Source organism: Lepisosteus platostomus, chromosome 3 (assembly GCF_059453375.1).
Source record: "Lepisosteus platostomus isolate fLepPlt1 chromosome 3, fLepPlt1.hap1, whole genome shotgun sequence".
Lineage (NCBI taxonomy): Eukaryota > Metazoa > Chordata > Actinopteri > Semionotiformes > Lepisosteidae > Lepisosteus > Lepisosteus platostomus.
Window position 1 is genome coordinate 51,941,587 of NC_142613.1, and position 19,094 is coordinate 51,960,680.

Consider the following 19,094-nt stretch of genomic DNA (forward strand, 5'->3'; position numbering starts at 1 on the left):
TTCATAAACTAATATAATGAATTGATTTAGTATTATTTTCTACACATTATAAAGTAATTTCTATAGGAGTATATATGTATTATGTATCCCTTACAACAATGGACTCCAGAGTAGAGTCCATTGTTGGAGGCTGATATTCAAATTAATATACATTTTATATAGGCTATACAGTATGCACATTATACTGTAATTACATATTATAGGAGGATGCCATACAAAAAAAGGGTGAATGTCAATATAACTAGTGCAGTGCCACTGAGATCTGTACCAGGACCATAACTCTTCCTAAAACACTGTACTTCAGTGAACTGGATTCTGGAAGTTAGTAAAGCAGACAAGCTTGCAGTAGATGCCCTGGCTTCTTTCAAACATAAATCAAATTAATCTGGAGGGCGAATGGTCTCGTCTCCTATGTGACCTGTCTTATGTTCTTATTTTCGAACTCAGAGGAGCACCAGCGCTGATCCTGGTGATCTATGTTGTGTTTTTTGCTTCAGTTGGATCAATTAGTTTCTCAGATAGAAGGAGTTTATATGCGTGTCACATCTCTCACAATGACCCTTAAGCCCATAAATCAGCAGGGCTGTGGCTCTCCAGAAGCAGCTTCCTTATGGTCTCGCGTTACCTACTGTACCAGCAGCCATATCACCCTGCAAATCACAACTGGCAGCCCACTGAATGTCAGTACCTGGATAGGAGACCTCCTGGGAAAAACTAAGGCTGCAACTGGAACTGGTGTTAGTGGGGCCAGCAGGTGGTGCTCACCCTGCGGTCCATGTGGGTCCTAATGCACCAGTATAGTGACAGGGACACTATACTGTAAACAGGCACCGTCCTTCGGATGAGACGTAAAACCGAGGTCCTGACTCTCTGTGGTCATTAAAAATCCCAGGGTGTTTCTTGAAAAGAGTAGGGGTGTAACCCCAACGTCCTGGCCAGATTTCCCATTGACCTTTACCAATCATGGCCTCCTAATAATCCCCATCTATGAATTGGCTTCATCACTCTGCTCTCCTCCCCACTGAGAGCTGGTGTGTGGGGAGCACTATGGCTGCCGTCACATCATCCAGGTGGGGCTGCACATGGCTGGTGGTGGAGGGGAGTCCCCATTACCTGTAAAACACTTTAAGTGGAGTGTTCAGAAAAGTGCTATATACTGTAAGTGTAAGCAATTATTATTATTATTATTATTATTATTATTATTATTATTATCATCATCAACAGAGCTCAGGCAGGAGATCTTGCTATCCCCAAGCTAGTCTGGCTACAGTGTTCCTAAGAAACAATCTAGAAAATCGAAATGAAGGGCTGCTCTGTGTATGAGCATCAGGTACAGGACAGGAATGAACACAGATGGTGAGCACTGTGCAGCCACAGGAAATACATAAGAACATGAGAGCCAATAAAGGAGACCATTTGGGCCATTGAGCCTTTTTTTTTTATTTAGGAACTAATTAATCCCAGGATCTCATCCAGCTGTTTCTTGAAAGACACCAGGATATCATCTTCAACAAAATGGCTTGTCAGCTTGTTCCACACTCCCACAAAGCTCTGGATAAAGAAATGCTTCCTGTTCTCAGTCTTAAATGCACTGCAGATTGCACCAATACCCTCTGATTTAACCCTAGAACTACCCCAGAATGACCTGTGTGCCCCGAGTATCGCAAAGGCACCAGGCATCAAACATAATGTACACACAACAGCCCCTCATGGTGGAAATAAAAATGCATGTGTAGAAATGTGTAGTTTCAAAAGCCTTTAAGCGGAACATGCAACTGAAAGAGCTCTGCCAAGATAAAATATCCTGCTCCTGTAACAGGCTCACAGAAACCCTTTATTACCTTCAGCTCAGCACTTTCACCAAGGTCCTATCTATTATTCCACTGCAGCTCCTGTGGGGCCAAATACACACACATCAGCCTGTCTGTGTCATTCTACAAATGGAACCTGATCACAATGACTGAGCATAATAGGTTATCACAAATTGCAAATGACTGTTCTCCAAATCAAAGCAACAGGAACAGAATCTGCAGCCTGTAATACCTGCCATCTATTACTTTTGGAGCGCTAAAGAAGAAAATAATCCTGAGTGGCAAACTGCTGTGCACCATCAGTATTCATGACCAAGGTTTGTTGTGGACTTGGTCCATGAATAGGTGTTGTGAACACACTGTTTAATGTTTCAGTGCACACAGCGTCTGTGTGTGAGGCTGAAATTCATAACGGCTCATCTAGGTCGTGGCAAGTTGAAATAGGATGTACTGCTTTGAACTCCGGGGAGGAAACCCTGACCCTGCAGATGATAATGGTGTGTAGAATATTTTTCTTTTAGGTACAGACAACTATACGAGAACAGCTTTGTTGTAATTGCACAACTTGGACCACTCTGCACTGTGGTTGTTACAGTTGGTAGATTATCTGAATTCATGAAGAACTCATTTGCTTCCTAATTTCAAACTTTTATGTAATTAAGCAAATCATCCTCATCACTGTTGACAGTTATCTGACAGTTGTCATCCATGAATCCCATGGTGGCTGATAAGGCCAATAGGCGATCCTCAGTCTCCAGCAGGGTTAGTAAGTGCAGGTGTCGTCTCAGGGAGTATGAGGTGGTCCAGTCATGGTGAGCTCTCTCTGACACTCTCACTGTGCTTCCTCATTCCGACATCTCGGAGTCTCTAAGTGAGTCTCAAGGTCTCACAGGCTCCTTACCAGACACTGTTAACTCTGATGTCACATTTCTCATGATGTCACATTTCTTCAAATTTCCTCATGTTAGCTTTCATCATTATTTAAATGTCTCTCTTCTACTGGTGTCTCTGTTTTGACTAAGATGGGAGTAGAGGTCCTGTTTTGGACCTGGAGTCAATACATGACTAGTCCAGAGGAGCTGGTGGTGGCTGATCACATCTTCAGTGCCTGAAGTGTTGATTGGCAGAGAACACTGAAGTTGGTGCATTAATCCTCCCACTTGATACATAAATGTTTCTGAAGATTTTTCTGATGATAGTCCTGTGCCCATTGTATGCTCTCCATGTTTCAGCACGGTGCAGTAGTAGGAATGATGACTGCAGCACAGGCCATCAGTCTGGTTTCAGTTTTGATGTCTTGATCCTCGAACTACCATTTCCTCATGGGATAAATGTAATTTATACTGATCCAAGGGCTGCCCTTGCAGAAGTCAAGCCATGCTGGATCTTCATGAATACCAGCCTTCTGTGCAAGATGAGTCAAGACATGGGCAGAGCTCAACCTTCATCTACTTCAACATGATCCAAAATGACAGCACTGATGCATGTGTATTTGGAACTTGCTGATGGAGAACTGTAGTCTTCTGAATGCTGATTGCAAGTGTCTTTCTCATGTGCCTTAAATGAAGTGATTGTTCCTGATTTTTTTTAAAGTGGTGAGCTGACAAAGGATGGCAGGTCATTCCCCACTGCTTTCTGGGTAATGCAGTTCCATCTTATCTCCACCTATTTAGACATGGCCATCCTTAAAGTAGTTTGGGATTGCTTCATTCCAAATCTGAATGATGAGTGTGGAGGTGTGGTGTTAGTTCTTGTTTACTGTACATAATAATTTCAGCAAGAATTCCGTCAACTCCTGCTGTTTGCTGTTCTTTGTGTGTATGATTGGAATCATCACTTCTTAAAAAGTTGGACGAGTTTCTCTAAGAGGGGGCTTTGGGATGGCACTGAATATCTTGAATTGTTGACAGTGGATTCTTGATTGAACAGACCTTCAGCAGGCTCTTTCCAGAGGAACCAGAGTGCCTCTATTTCCTTCTCTAGGACTCAAAGAGTCTGAATTTTGGGCACACAGGCCTTGATGAGTTTTCAAGTCAGTGATGAAAACAGGCCTATTCGTATTTGCTAATTATTCTCTGCTATTTTGGCCAAACAAAAACAGCAGTTAAGTAAGACAGGCTTTGTGAAGACCATACCAGAATTTTGATTTTGCATTCTCACTAAGTCAGGGGCACAATGCATATAGAACAGTGGCTCTTGTAAATGGCAGTACTTTACATTAACTGCATTACTAACATATACAGTATATAGATATATTTTTGACATTATTTTTTTCAGATGTGAATCCCCTTCATTTCCTTTTCACTCTCTCATTTTCCAAGTGGGCTGGGGTTTTGGTACTCAGCTCACATCTCTTGAAATCCCTTGAACCACCGTAATCCTTGTCAATGGTTCACGTGTGGCGTAAATAGATTAAGGGGATTCCAAAGTGATTTCATGAAATTGAGTTTTATTTTCTTTCCCTGTGAATTTCAAATGACTTTTAACAAGTGGAAGTTTTCCACTGTGGTCTGCAATGCTGCACACCTTTTGAAGGAATGAGTACTAAAGGAAAGAGCTTCTGGAGCAAAAACTGAGGCCAGCAGGGTGGTTCTTTCTTGATTGCACTTGAGCTCTGAGAGAGATGAAGGCCAGCAGGGGTGATATGATATCCTACTGTGCTCATGAATGCCTATAAAAATAACACACATTGGGAAAACAAGATGCTGGACGAATGTTTGCAAACTACATACAAAGGGTGTAAAAATAATATGACTTTGCCAATGGATTATTACGAGCACATGCATATATGAGAAAAAAATTGTTTATGTGTATTAAGAATGTGAAAATAGCTACAAGCGAGAGGAGCCATTCAGCCCATCTGGCCCATTTGATAGTTAGTAGTTAATTGATCTGAGAATCAATCTTACCCAGCTGTCTCTTGAAACAGGGTTTCAGTTTCAATAACATGGCTGGGCAGTTTGTTCCATACCCCCACCACACTTTGGCTAATGTAGTGTCTGCTCCTGTCTTGTTTGGTGGATCTCATCCTGTTCTCGATTTTAAACGCACGTTCCTTGTGTGCTGTCTTTTTTGTATTTCACTTTTTATTATATTAAATTAATATAGTAGGATAATTCAAATAACACAAGCCCTGGGTTTGAATGGCATCTCTTCCAAGGGTATCTTGCCTTGGGGCCTCTGTTTCAGACTGAATGCTTATTGAAAGCAGATATGTGGAACTTCATTCAGGCATCTGGCATGTTTATTTATCATGTGGCAAACTTGTCCAGCTCTATCGTTTAAAGGCTGGTCGGAATTTGTCCAGAATTGTTATTATTAACCAAGCCTCCAGAAGCCACATTCTTGGCAAAAGTCAGTGTGTCTAAAGCTTCTGCTCTCTTGATAAGTTGCCTGTTGTTCCAAGCAGCTGATGCTGATATGATACTAATTGTTGTTCTAGCTTCAGAACTGGGAACACAGGAACAGGGTTTCCTTTTATTTCAGAAGAATGGCTTTAGGTGTTTTATTTCTGTGATCTGTGATCTGTGTACAGCTTGACCTCTCTACAGTTCCCTCTTTATACACCTGCTGAAGCAGTTTCATTTTTCTTCTACACCTGATCTGCTGGTACAGAATGGTGCTGTGTGTCTCCAGGTGGGGCTGCTGGTGCAGAATGGTGCTGTGTGTCTCCAGGTGGGGCTGCTGGTGCAGAATGGTGCTGCAAGTCTCCCAGGTGTGGATGAAGTATGTCTCTTCCTAGATATAAAAGGCTATGGGATCCTTTGAGATGAAAGGTACTACATATACACAGTACAAACACAAGGAGTCACTAAAAACGATGTGAAGCTCCACTAACATTTTGCATGACATGCGTGAGTGTGAGTTTAAGTGGCTGCTGATTTGTGCTGGCATTTAATTCTACACATGACATTTTTATTTGTCCTAAACAGGATGTCTACAATATACTACAAATGCAACTTATAAAATGAATTTTGCTTTGTTTGGAAATTTCAGCTGATGCATGAGTATTCCGATGTATTTATAGTAAACACAAATGGAGATCACATTGCAGAAAAGAACATTTAAAAGTTTACCATTCGTCCTCTTATACTGTTTTTAATGAGAGCATTTAATCCTGTGTACTTTAACAAGTTCCTCTGTGTTTTAATTAACAGGCACACTGCACATGATTTGAAGAGCAAGGCTATATAGTTTTGTAAATTGGAAAACGCACCATTGCATTTCCATTAGCGCTCTCCTCGTTAGTGTAAAGCCGTCACTTTCAAACTGCGATGTCAGCTCAAAAGCAGAGCTCAGTGCAAGACCCAAGCAATGCCGTCCAGTGTGACATAATTACAATTGTGTTGTAGGCTTAGAAGTCACTGCTAAAAACTAAAACTGCCCATGAAGCATAGAAAGTCTGAATGAGACACTGAGAGGAAATGAGAAACAAGCAAAGTACAAACCCAGGGATCATATTGCTTTGTGCAGTGCTCAACAGAGCCAGCACAGGTTCAAGATTTCTGTAACATCCGATAAATAAAGGCTTGATTCTCTGTGTACCTTGCCTCACACCTTGCAGAGCCAATGTCCAATACGGTCCTATACTGTAGGTGTGTCAGGTGAATAGCAAGACCCAGACAGAGGAAACAGGCACCTGAAGAAGGCTCCACAACCGAAGAAGGCTTCTTTTTTCAGCATGGAATAAACCTTTTACTTGTTCCTTTGGAGCCTACACATGCTGACGCAGCTACCCACCTGAACTATTACAGAGGACACATAGTACCATTCTACAGCAGCAGCCCCACCTGGAGACGCACAGCACCATTCTGCACCAGCAGCCCCACCTGGAGACACACAGCACCAATCAGCACCAGCAGCCCCACCTGGAGACACACAGCACCCTTCTGCACCAGCAGCCCCACCTGGAGACACACAGCACCATTCTGCACCAGCAGATCAGCGGTAGGAGAAAAATTAAACTGCTTCAACACGTGTATTAAGAGGCCTGAGCCTGAAAAGGAAACATTACCCGATGAGCTGGCCAGCGACATTTTGGGAAAGTCAGCGCTGGCAGATGAGAAGCATCATCTGAAAGCCAAATTCTCTCAGCTGATGGAGCAGCTGGAGGAGAGGCAGAGCGGCATGGAGATGTTCAGTGACAGCCTTAGGAAGGCTGTGCAGCAGCTGAAGAACGAGACTGAGAGAAGAGTGAGGGCTCAGTAGAGCATCTGGAAATAGCTGAGAGCCAAGCTGCAAGAGGCTGAAGCAATTCAGAGAAGGTTAAATGTAGAGGGAGAGCAGTACAGAAGGCTTCTGGCAAGAAAAGAATAGGACCTGAACATTCTACAAGAATACGGTATTCAGAGAGTCGCCAGAGGATATCACCCACTGGACAAAGCAGCCAACCGAGGGAGAAGAGGTGGACCTGCCAGATCTCCTTATGGTGAAAAAAGAAATAGTTGCCAGAGAAACACTTGTCTAGGGAAGAGGGGGAGATGTTGCCTCTTTGTGTTGGAAGAAGAATGGTCGCTATACCCAGAGAAGGGGATTGTGATGAAGAGTTATGAGTGCCCAGATGTGCCCAGAGTACACACAGAGGCTCCAGGAGACAACGGCTGCCACTAGAAGAAAAGAGATGGAGATCTGATTGGTGCACGTTCCAGGAAGAAGGAAGTTTTGTCCTTCCCACTCATCTGTTTGCTTCGAAATCCAGTGGAAGGTGGCCTTGAAACTGGATGGTATTCGGTCATCTGATGGCCTTCTTCATAAGGCGGGGAGCACAGCCCTGTCAGGACCACATTCCCCAGAAACATCTTGGGGAGTCAGCTGTTGATCTCAGTCAGCTGACCATTTGCAGGAAATCAATTGATCAGGGGACTGTTTAAAAAGCAGGAAGCATTGAGTGTGTGCTGCCTGGATGTCAGAAGTCAGAGGTCAGAGGCCAGAGGTCAGAGGGCAAAGGGCAAAGGGCAAAGGGCAAAGGGAAGACACACCCCTTTGTTTGCCATTAACAGGAGGGAATAGAACTGACCACGGACTGAATGAACTTGTGGATTTTGTAAGTTTTTGTGAACATGCTTTGAAATTCTTAAAAAGTGAAGACTCTTGGAGAGAGAGTGTTTTTTCAGAAGAATTTTTAAGACGAGTCTCAGAGACCATTTCTGTAATATGTTTGTTTGGGGCTGGTAGGCAGTTCAGCAGCTCAGTTAGGGTCTTTGAACAGAAGTTTAGACAGGAGCTTAGGCTTTTGTTTTGGTATTGCTTGTTGTGTATTTCGGATATCTAACAGCACACTGAACTTTACAGTTGTGTGCTTGGTATCTCTGATGGCCTGGAGCCACCTATTTTAAAACCCCTGTTACAGCACTGGGTTGCCACAATTTGTATATGTATATACATATATTGAACATCCATCCTCTATTTCAAACTGCTTTATCCAAAAAGGAGTCACAGGGGAATCCAGAGCCCATCCTGGCAAACTACAGGTGCAAGGAGGGTACACCCTGGATGGGACACCAGTCCATTTCAGTACACATACTGTATACTCTGCATATACATTTCACATAGTGTGAGAGGTTGGCTTAATTCTCAGTAAAAGGCAGAGTGGAATTAATGCAGTATGCACAGCATCTTTGAATACTAATACAAGCCCTCTGCAGTCACATGTTCTTACCAGCAAACAGGATGGGAGTATGAAGAAGTGTTGTGCTGTAGAAGTGCAGCTAAAAAGCCACTTAACTGTTTTTGTTGCTCTTACATAAAAAATTAGACCATCTTGAACATGCTGTGATTAAAAGCAACATCAATACGTGATGAAACTCGTATAATAGACATCTAAACAGGTTAATGCAAAAACAAAGTAACCTGTGCATTTTGTTGCATGTCTACGTGTAATATACTTCACACCTTTTCTCAACAAGTTTGTAAAAAAAGGTTAAGGACAGGCAGTATAGGATGGTTGCACACAATCGCAATCTTTCTGTGTTCAGTGTTAGTGGGATTGCTTTCTCTGCTTTGCTTTGAGCCCTGGGCGTAGGGAATAGCTTCGCAAAACTGTGATGCTGCTGAGATTCAGTGACACAGTTCAGCTAAGGCACTGATTGTGCACAATGAAGATTACCAGCCTCAACATTGTCGGTGGTTTAGCTGTCCTCGGGTAAAGCAGAATGAATACATAATGAAATCTGATTGATTTATTTGATTGATAGGCTTAACCCTCTGGGATGAAGGAACAGCAGCCCGACTAAGACCCATGGACCTATCATTCTTCCTCATGGAAAATACAAGAGCAAAAATATCTATTTTTTAATCAGATCAATATCAGCATGCCATTCCAGAATTGCAAAGTGTTTGTTTAATTCTAAAGTGGTAATTAAAAAATAAAGTGGATTAAGATAGGTAAATTAGTGCATCAACAAATGCACAATCACAGGGCCCACAATGACAAATGTGTCATACTGTACAAGCCAGTGCCTCAGACAGGTATCTCAGGGCTGCAGCTGCTAAATACAGTATGTCAGAGAAAGAGAAGGACAAGAAAATGGTCAAAGCTATTCGCAAATCATTGTGTATGATACACAAAATAACAAGAGTTCTCATTTTCATCTTTTGAATTTACATGGTGTTTTTTGTCCCTGAAGAATGCAAAAAATAAAGATCTGATATTTTTTCAAATACACTGGACATTTGGTGATTGATATATTTAATGTGTATGTCCATCCATTCTGTAACTACTTTATCCAATATAGGACCCCTGGAGAACCAGAGCCTATCCTGGCAAGCAACGGGCGCAGGGCGGGGCACACCCTGGATGAGACACCAGCCCCATCACAGGGCACACAGACATGAACACAGGCCTGCACACACTCACACCAGGGCCAATTTTCCCAGAAGGCAAATGACCTACCAGTATGTCCTTCAACTGTGGGAAGAAATCAGAGCACCTACAGGAAACCCACACGGACACTGGGAGAACATACAAACCCGACATTGATAGCACCTCAGGCCTGGAACAGAACCAGGACCCCAGCCCTGTGAGGTAGTAATACTAACCACTCTGCCACCATGCTGCCCTCGTGCATATACACATACACACAGATTGAGAATAGAGACACTAAACATCCAGTTAGGCAATACATCTGAAAATAAATTGCATGAATTCCCAAAGACAGGCTTGTTTCTAAACTATTTTCAATTATCTGAATTTTCTCTGCTGCCTCTTTTTCCTGCTTCACTGCATATAATTTAATCTGGCCTTGGAACGCATTAGGATTCAAACAATAGCTCGGGAAACGCGCTATGTGGAGTGATTGACAGTCACAGGCATGCGAAGTGTTTAGTTACACTGATTACCTGGGTTGAAACCCACAGCAGTCGCTCCTTATTTGAATAAGATACACTTTAATAACCCCCCTGTGCTTTTAGAAGAATCTGACCCAATCTGCTCAACTAGAAATCACTCTTCAGCCCAGGAGCCTTGTCTGAAAGGCCGTGGTGCTAACAGGCCTTGCGGTGGAGCTGCAGGAAGGGGTGATTATGCAGCCCCTGCCCCAGGGACAAGCCCTTCCTGATGGGCCTACAGCTGCCATATGAGCTGCAGTTCTCTGGGTCTGATTTTAAAAATGATTTCTGTCAAAAGTACCCAGAATGCTAAATGACAATCTACAGTGCCTTGCGAAAGTATTCGGCCCCCTTGAACTTTTCAACCTTTTGCCACATTTCAGGCTTCAAACATAAAGATATAAATTTTTTATTTTATGTGAAGAATCACCAACAAGTGGGACACAATTGTGAAGTGGAACGAAATCTATTGGATTTTTGAAACTTTTTTAACTAATAAAAAAATGAAAAGTGGGGCGTGCAAAATTATTCGGCCCCTTTACTTTCAGTGCAGCAAACTCACTCCAGAAGTTCAGCGAGGATCTCTGAATGATCCAATGTTGTCCTAAATGACTGATGGTGATAAATAGAATCCACCTGTGTGTAATCAAGTCTCTGTATAAATGCACCTGCTCTGTGATAGTCTCAAGGTTCTGTTGAAAGCGCAGAGAGCATCATGAAGACCAAGGAACACACCAGGCAGGTCCGTAATACTGTTGTGGAGAAGTTTAAAGCCGGATTTGGATACAAAAAGATTTCCCAAGCTTCAAACATCCCAAGGAGCACTGTGCAAGCGATCATCTTGAAATGGAAGGAGTATCAGACCACTGCAAATCTACCAAGACCTGGCCGTCCCTCTAAACTTTCAGCTCAGACAAGGAGAAGACTGATCAGAGATGCAGCCAAGAGGCCCATGATCACTCTGGATGAACTGCAGAGAACTACAGCTGAGGTGGGAGAGTCTGTCCATAGGACAACAATCAGTCTTACACTGCACAGATCTGGCCTTTATGGAAGAGTGGCAAGAAGAAAGCCATTTCTCAAAGATATCCATAAAAAGTCTCGTCTAAAGTTTGCCACAAGCCACCTGGGAGACACCCCAAACATGTGGAAGAAGGTGCTCTGGTCAGATGAAACCAAAATCGAACTTTTTGGCCACAATGCAAAACGATATGTTTGGCGTAAAAGCAACACAGCTCATCACCCTCAACACACCATCCCCACTGTCAAACATGGTGGTGGCAGCATCATGGTTTGGGCCTGCTTTTCTTCAGCAGGGACAGGGAAGATGGTTAAAATTGAGGGGAAGATGGATGCAGCCAAATACAGGACCATTCTGGATGAAAACCTGTTGGAGTCTGCAAAAGACCTGAAACTGGGATGGAGATTTATCTTCCAACAAGACAATGATCCCAAACATACAGCAAAATCTACAAAGGAATGGTTCACAAATAAACGTATCCAGGTGTTTGAATGGCCAAGTCAAAGTCCAGACCTGAATCCAATCGAGAATCTGTGGAAAGAGCTGAAAACTGCTGTTCACAAACGCTCTCCATCCAACCTCACTGAGCTCGAGCTGTTTTGCAAGGAAGAATGGGCAAGAATTTCAGTCTCTCGATGTGCAAAACTGATAGAGACATACCCCAAGCGACTTGCAGCTGTAATCGCAGCAAAAGGTGGCTCTACAAAGTATTAACGCAAGGGGGCCGAATAATTTTGCACGCCTCACTTTTCATTTTTTTATTAGTTAAAAAAGTTTCAAAAATCCAATAGATTTCGTTCCACTTCACAATTGTGTCCCACTTGTTGGTGATTCTTCACATAAAATAAAAAAATTATATCTTTATGTTTGAAGCCTGAAATGTGGCAAAAGGTTGAAAAGTTCAAGGGGGCCGAATACTTTCGCAAGGCACTGTATATAACAAGTCCAAAATGTTCAAAAATATAAGCATAAGTAAATATGTAAATTGTGTTATGATTAATTATGTTTTGCCCTAATTTGTTCAGGCTATAAATAGGTAATACTGAACAGATCATGCTCTTTAGGTACCAGAGATAATATTTTATCTCAAACGTTGTACATGTAAATTGCATGCAAAACATGAGAATATAAGGAAGGTTATAGAAACTGAGGGGGCCATTCGATTCAACTAGCTTGTTTTGTCGCTACTATTTTATTGATCCAAGAATCTGATCCAGCAGTGTTTCATAAAAGATATCAGGGTTTTGGCTTCAAAAACATAGTTGGGTAGCTTTTTTCACACTCCCACAACCCTTTGCGTTAAGAAGTGCTTCCTGTCCTCAGTTTTAAATGCTCGTCCTCTGAGTTCTTCGTGGGAGACCTCCTGGAAAAATGTAAGTTACTGCTGGAAGAGGTATTAGAGGGGCAAGTAGGGGGGTGCTCACCCTGCGGTCTGTGTGGGTCCTAACGACCCAGTATTGTCTTTCGGATATGGCATAAAATGGAGGTTCTGACTCTCTGTGGTCATTAAAAATCCCAGGGTGTTTCTCAAAAAGAGTAGGGGTGTAACCCTGGCATCCTGGCAAAATTTCCCATTGGCCTCCTAATAGTCCCCATCTATGAACTGGCTTTATCACTCTGTTCTCCTCGCCCTGGGGATCGTACTGGCACACAATGGCTGCTGTCTCATCATCCAGGTGAGGCTGCACACTGGTGGTGGTGGAGGAGAGTCCCCATTACCTGTAAAGCCCTATGTAAAAATATGATTTTTTTGTTTAAAAGTGGCTTCTCAAAGCCCTTCATAGTTAAAAAAGCACACAATGAGAGGGGACAGCAGAATTACACAGTTACAATCAGGGTTCAGAATACAGTAGGAAAGCAATGAGTCTTGAGTCATGAGTTTTGAGTCTTGATGACCAGTGTACTAGCTATACCGGGATATAGCTCATTGATATAAAATAGGATGAGCAGTAGACCTAATACTGATCCCCAGATGCTCCACTAACTACAACACCCCAGTTTCTGTCCATAATCATTCAAACCAAATATATGCATTTACTATAATGCCTCCTCCCTGTATCTATACTCGAACTATTATGAAGGGCTTTGTCAAAAATCTTCTCACAATTGAAATATATAGTTATAAATACAGGGGCTATGAAAATATACATACTGTTACACATAATGGGTAAATAACATGGAACATACAGGATAATCAATAATTAAGTTTAATAATGAGATCCCTCAAACTGCAAAGATATGCCAAGAATATACTCAAGCAGTTAATATAGTTAGAGGCACCTGAGTTCTTTATTCTCTGGAAAACTCAGAGGCAAAAATGGATAAACAAATATTAATGATAGCAATAACTAGACAATACTCATTGTTACACACATACACCATATTTTTTTACATTCTATTTACAAACAAAATGTGTCTCAGAGGCCTACGTGCTGACCGACCAGACGTACCGCAGACTGCTACCCAGTGTCTCACCCTCCTGTAGCTGCCTACCTGGCTTTGGTACTGGGTTTCTCACTGATGAACACCTAATAATTCACCACAGTCTGAATTAATGTACACCAGAAGATTCCTTTCCTATTGTCTCTAAGGTTGCCTGCAGCTCCGGAAACACCTCATTTTTCTATCGTTGTTTCTAGATCCTGATACTCTTCAATAGCAGTAACAATATAACCAAATATGTCATATTTTCTGTTTGTATTCATTATTCAGTTACCTGTTCAAACAAACACTTACAAATAAGACATACCTTTTCTAATTCCATGCTGATTATACAGTACTTCAGACTGAGATTGCCAGAGGAATTAACCTTTACTTTATGTCTAATTGTCATTTCCATAACTTTACATGTAATAGAAATAATATGTATTGTTCTATACTTGGATCAGTTTTCTAGTCCTTTTAAAAGATGAGTATTAACAATTTTCTAATCCCTGTCTAGACCCTTGACTGCTGGAAAGGTTTGTTAACAGATTGTGAATCACATCTCTTGTTTCTTTAAGCACATCTGGTAGAATGGCTTCAGGGTCTGGAGAGTTTGCTGTATAAAGATCTTCAAATCTTGAAAGTCTTCTGTCTCTTCTACGCTGATAGTATTTAATACAGAACTTAGTCTTTAGCCAGTTGTTTCTTTAGGCAAACACCTGAGTAAGATAATATTGTCAATTATTTACCTTTCATCATCCAACATTTTTCCATTTTTAACGTTAAGACATTCTTCTGTCTTACTTTTGTTTTCTGTTCTTCCCTATATAACACTAACTTTAGCCTCCAATCCAGCACACTATCGTTTTCTCTTTTGACTGTACTGACATTCTTTTTTACTTGCAAGAAAGTTTACATAGTCCATTTATCTAGATCCTGTTCTCCTAAGTGGTTTCCCTCCTTATATATTCTTTCTTATCTTGATTTATTACATCAGTGGGCCACTGTTCTCTACCCTTTGATGTACCCTTTGATGTCGGCTGCTATTACATTCTGTCTTGGTCCTTCTAAGTCTGCTTTCCTGAAATCGTAAATCTGGAATTTGGACTCTGCCAGCACAGTTTCACAGTTTCACAGATCACAGTTCCCTGATGGTTTTCACTCTGGTTCTCCTGCCTCTATCCTGACTGTTTGAAAGGACTGGTCTAGATTGATAGTGCTGTTCCCTCCTGTAGGCACTCTGACGAAATGAGAACGGAAGCAGTCATTCTCTCAGACTGTGTGAGGGAAATTCACATCACCCATGAGCACCACTTCCTTAACACACACATTCCTGATCTTATTGTGGGAGACTGCATGAGAAATTAAATCTGAGTTTGATTTGGAGTACAGTTCTGAAACTTTGCCCTGAGAAATTGTGACCCATACAGTATACTGTATGTTCTGGTTAATGAAAGTTCAGCTCCTTTTGCTAGAATGCTTCCTATGATGTACAGTATAGTGCTACATCTGAACCTTGTTTCTGCATTGTATGAACGTTATATAACAGACTTTATGTTAGTTTGCAACTAAAAATTATTGTTGATCTTAGGCTTTTTTTTTTTCAGAAAAGCCCATTTCCACACTGATTTCAGAGAGCTAATAAATCTGAAATTAAATACTTTTTTAACTCACTTTCCATTTGAGTAGCAGGTGCTGGCTCTTCAGAATGAAAAGATGGATATGCAAATAAATAATGATTCCACAATAAACTGCAAAGTTCATTGAGAGAATCTTATTGTTTTCATGTTAAGTCTGTCTATACAGTCTGACCCCTGAGAAAATTAAAAGAAATTAATCAAAATTCAGCCACACTCAGAATAGAGTGTGGCTTTTAGAGATGGAAAAAAAAATCGGTTTTACAGTTTTATCCTCAATTTGCTAATTATGAGTTAAAAATTCTCACTCTATTAACCCAAGATAGCCTGAAGCTAATAAAATAGAGTATAAAAATATGCCTTCGAGATGAAAGCTCAGGGGAACCTTTGGTAAACTTTGCCGGAGCTGTATTTTATACTAGGTTCTTATTTTAACCTGTGATGAAAGAGATTATTTTACATCTCAAATGCTGAAGACACTTAAAGTCAAAAGAAAACAATAAGAAATATATGGAAGCAAGAAGCCACAGCGCATCTCAGTGAAGTTTTGAAACGAGTTTCAATCTTACGGAAGACCTCTCCAGAAAGTGATAAAACAGGGATACAAATATATCTTCTCCTGCCATGTTCTAATTGCCATCATTCTGAAAGACCTTTTTATTAACCAAGTATCATCCTAGCCAAACTCCAGTGTTACCAGAAAAGCCAAGATAAGTCAAAACATACAGTACAGTGGCTATCAAATTATTAGCCCCCCTGTGACTTTTTCACATTTGATTTGGTTACAATATGGAATCATAATGTATTTAATTGGGGGCTTTTTGTCAATGTTTCACACAAAACATTCTATAATGTCAAAGTGAAAATAAAATCCTACAGATCCCCCTAAATCAGTTCTCCTTCCGTGTTATATTTATACATAGTTTAGGAGAGTTTACAGGATGCCAACACGGGGGACACCATGCAAACTCCACATAGAATCTGCCCCCTCCCACTGTGCCACCTGCATGGCAGAACTAAGCCAAGTAAATTATAATGTTTGCAGTGATGATGAGCACATGGATCAAGAGCAATAAAATGAAAAGAAAAGCTTCCTTACAAACACACAATCAGTGAAATTCAGAGGGAAAACAAATATCAGGGATTGCGGAGTAATAGATGGAAGGAAATTTCGTTTGAGTGATGTATTTCTATTTTTTTGGCTGATTACTAAATGTCTTGGTGTTTAATCCACATTTTGCAGTTACATTTCCTACTACTGTTCTTGTAAATGGATATTGTTTTATGGTTTTTACATATTGCCTTAATAATCTTCGACTGCACTCATCAAAATCTCAGCAAAGAAACCTGTCCCCTGTTGCCAGATCTAGCTGAAGGGTTCTAGAATAAAAAGTGAGGAAAAGGGCATGGAGGCTATACCTGGCCCGAGGTGAAATGGGCTGACCGAAGCACACGATACAGCACGTGGAAAACAAGACTTAGAATACAGCTGAAAAATGTTCGACAACCAACCTCTAAATTGTATGTTGTATAATAAAAGTGTTTTTGAGGAAAATAAAATGGTACTAAAAATTACATACAGTATATATTTCCTGATTCAACACATCCCTTCGTATTTTTCCATGGCTGGTTGTACAATGGCTCGTGTCAAATCCTTCTAAAAAGTACTTTCAGTGAAAAATATATAGCGTTTCATTCTGAGGACTTGCAATTGTATCCAGCAATACTGTAGCATTTCCTTAGGCTCTTGTCATTACTCAACATGCTGTGCAGATTGTGGAATTTGAAGAGTGGGATTGTCAAGTCTTAGACTTGAAGAAAGGTAGTTTGAATTTAAGATAATTTACACCCATTTAACCATCTCATTCTGGATTATAATCCCTAAATTCAAGATTAGTGTACAGTATATACATATACATTATCAGCAAACCTGCTTATTCCTGAAGAGCTTGTGTTATCCCAGGTCACACATACAGAGACACCAATTAACTTAGTCAGTGCATGGTGGAGAAAACACACTGAAGCATAGGTGGAACATGCAAAGTCCACACAGAAGGTTCTCTGGGCCCAAAAGCTGTGAGATAAATCCATTAATAAAAACAAAAACAACTGATGGCGTCCCCTCCCACCTTTCACCTTTGTCACACGTCGTCCTCCCTAAGAGATATTAACATGCCACATAATTAACTCCCACGTTTCCCAGCACATTTCACAGGAAACTGACGAGAATGTGCTCCCACAGTTAATTTTTTTTATTTTTCGGTTCTTTCATATAACTCCAACTGAACAATCAGTATTTAACACATCCAGAACTCCAGCTGGTACTTCCAGGATAAAAACAAGTGGCAATCCACCAAACTGTAGCACAGCTGGATTGAGTGAAGTGCATCTCGAAGAAAACCCAGGGAAAATCTTATCTCTTACAAGCAGAAGTTGTGACATTTTAAAAGGCCAGCCTGCTTCAGCTTACTCTGACCTTTTTTGCCTCGACCACTATTTGATCCACCTGACTGCTTACCCCACAAAATGAAATCCATCAAATGGTTTTTGAAATACTGTAGAATTCAGAACTCGCAGAAAGTCTGCTTTGTTACAGACGCACGAAAAGACACTGTTAATGGTTATTTCAACTGTTCTCTGTACAGTGGGCTGTTTTCTGACCGGATTTTATAGGACACACTTGAAAGATGATCCAATTATCTAAACAACAGTCATAAGTGATGAGGGAATAACAATAATCCCACTCTTCTCTTTAACAGTTTCTGAATGGACAAAGAGATTTCCTTCAGGTGTACAATCATGCTAATGGAGATGTGCTGTGAGAAGTTAAATTTTCCAGTTGACTCCTTTACTCTTATTTTCACTGCTGTGGAAACTGGCAAGCAATTGTAGCTTTAGCTTTATGGATGTTTTTGGGAAGTAAGCGGTGAGCAAGCATTTTGGTGGTCTGGGTCTCATTTTGGTCTGGTGTGTCATCTGTGAGGAGCTTGCATGTTCTGGCCCTGTCCACATGAGGTTCACATGCATGTGTCCTGGGACTAGCAGGCAAGCGTATGTTCCCACTTCGCATCTGGTTTGAATGGAGGACTTGCACACTCCCACCACCTATAGAAGCTAGTGGACTATGCAGGGCCAGCCTGAGACACAGGTGCCATCAGACGGACCCCTCAATGTGCAACACAACATATTTTTTATTGCCACGTTCAAATGTGAGTGAAAACTTTCCTGCTGTGGCTCTCTCTGTTCCAGATGTGGATGATACTAATGGAAGCCCGGTTAAAAATGATATCATAAATCATAATCGAGTATGTGACATTTCTGAAGCGCAGAAAATAAGAGCAGCATAAGCAGTCTCAAAACAGAGGTCTAAGCAAGTTATTGCAATAATGCACGATATGCGTAAGAATGTAATCATTTGTACTTCATTTGGTTTTGAGTCTGTTATAGTCCACGTAATTCGTGTTACATGTTCAAGCTAGACATACAGTCATCTGGAGGTGTTTTCCTAAAAGTGAAACGATTCACGTTTTCCCAGTTGTTCACACGCTGTGAGGGTCTGCTGCTAAAAATCTGTCTTACTTAATTTTATATTAATTTCTGCAATCCCTTCCTACAAAGGTTTCAGTGCAGTACTTTTAAAGATACAATTTGCTCAAATTTGGAAGTAACAGAGATCCTGTTTGACAGTATTTATTGTTATTAATGCCCCCTTTTAGTTCTTTCAACGTTTAAATACAGTACGTCATCTTTGTAAAATGTGTGCCTCGTGTTCTTGTTTATAAGCGATTTATTATGTGCTCTTCAAATCTGGTTAATAAAAGTTTTCTAGTTATATAATTAATTTATTTGATTGCTCTAAGTGGTAAAATAAGGTTG

The 19,094-nt window shown here is 41.0% G+C and overlaps 1 protein-coding gene across 1 annotated transcript in view; it reads right to left on the bottom strand.

Annotated features, from left to right (window-relative positions):
- The window catches only part of LOC148675067 (leucine-rich repeat and fibronectin type-III domain-containing protein 2-like), a 167,692-nt gene that overhangs the window by 63,759 nt on the left and 84,839 nt on the right, over window positions 1-19,094 (bottom strand). The gene's annotated exons all lie outside the window — the stretch shown is intronic.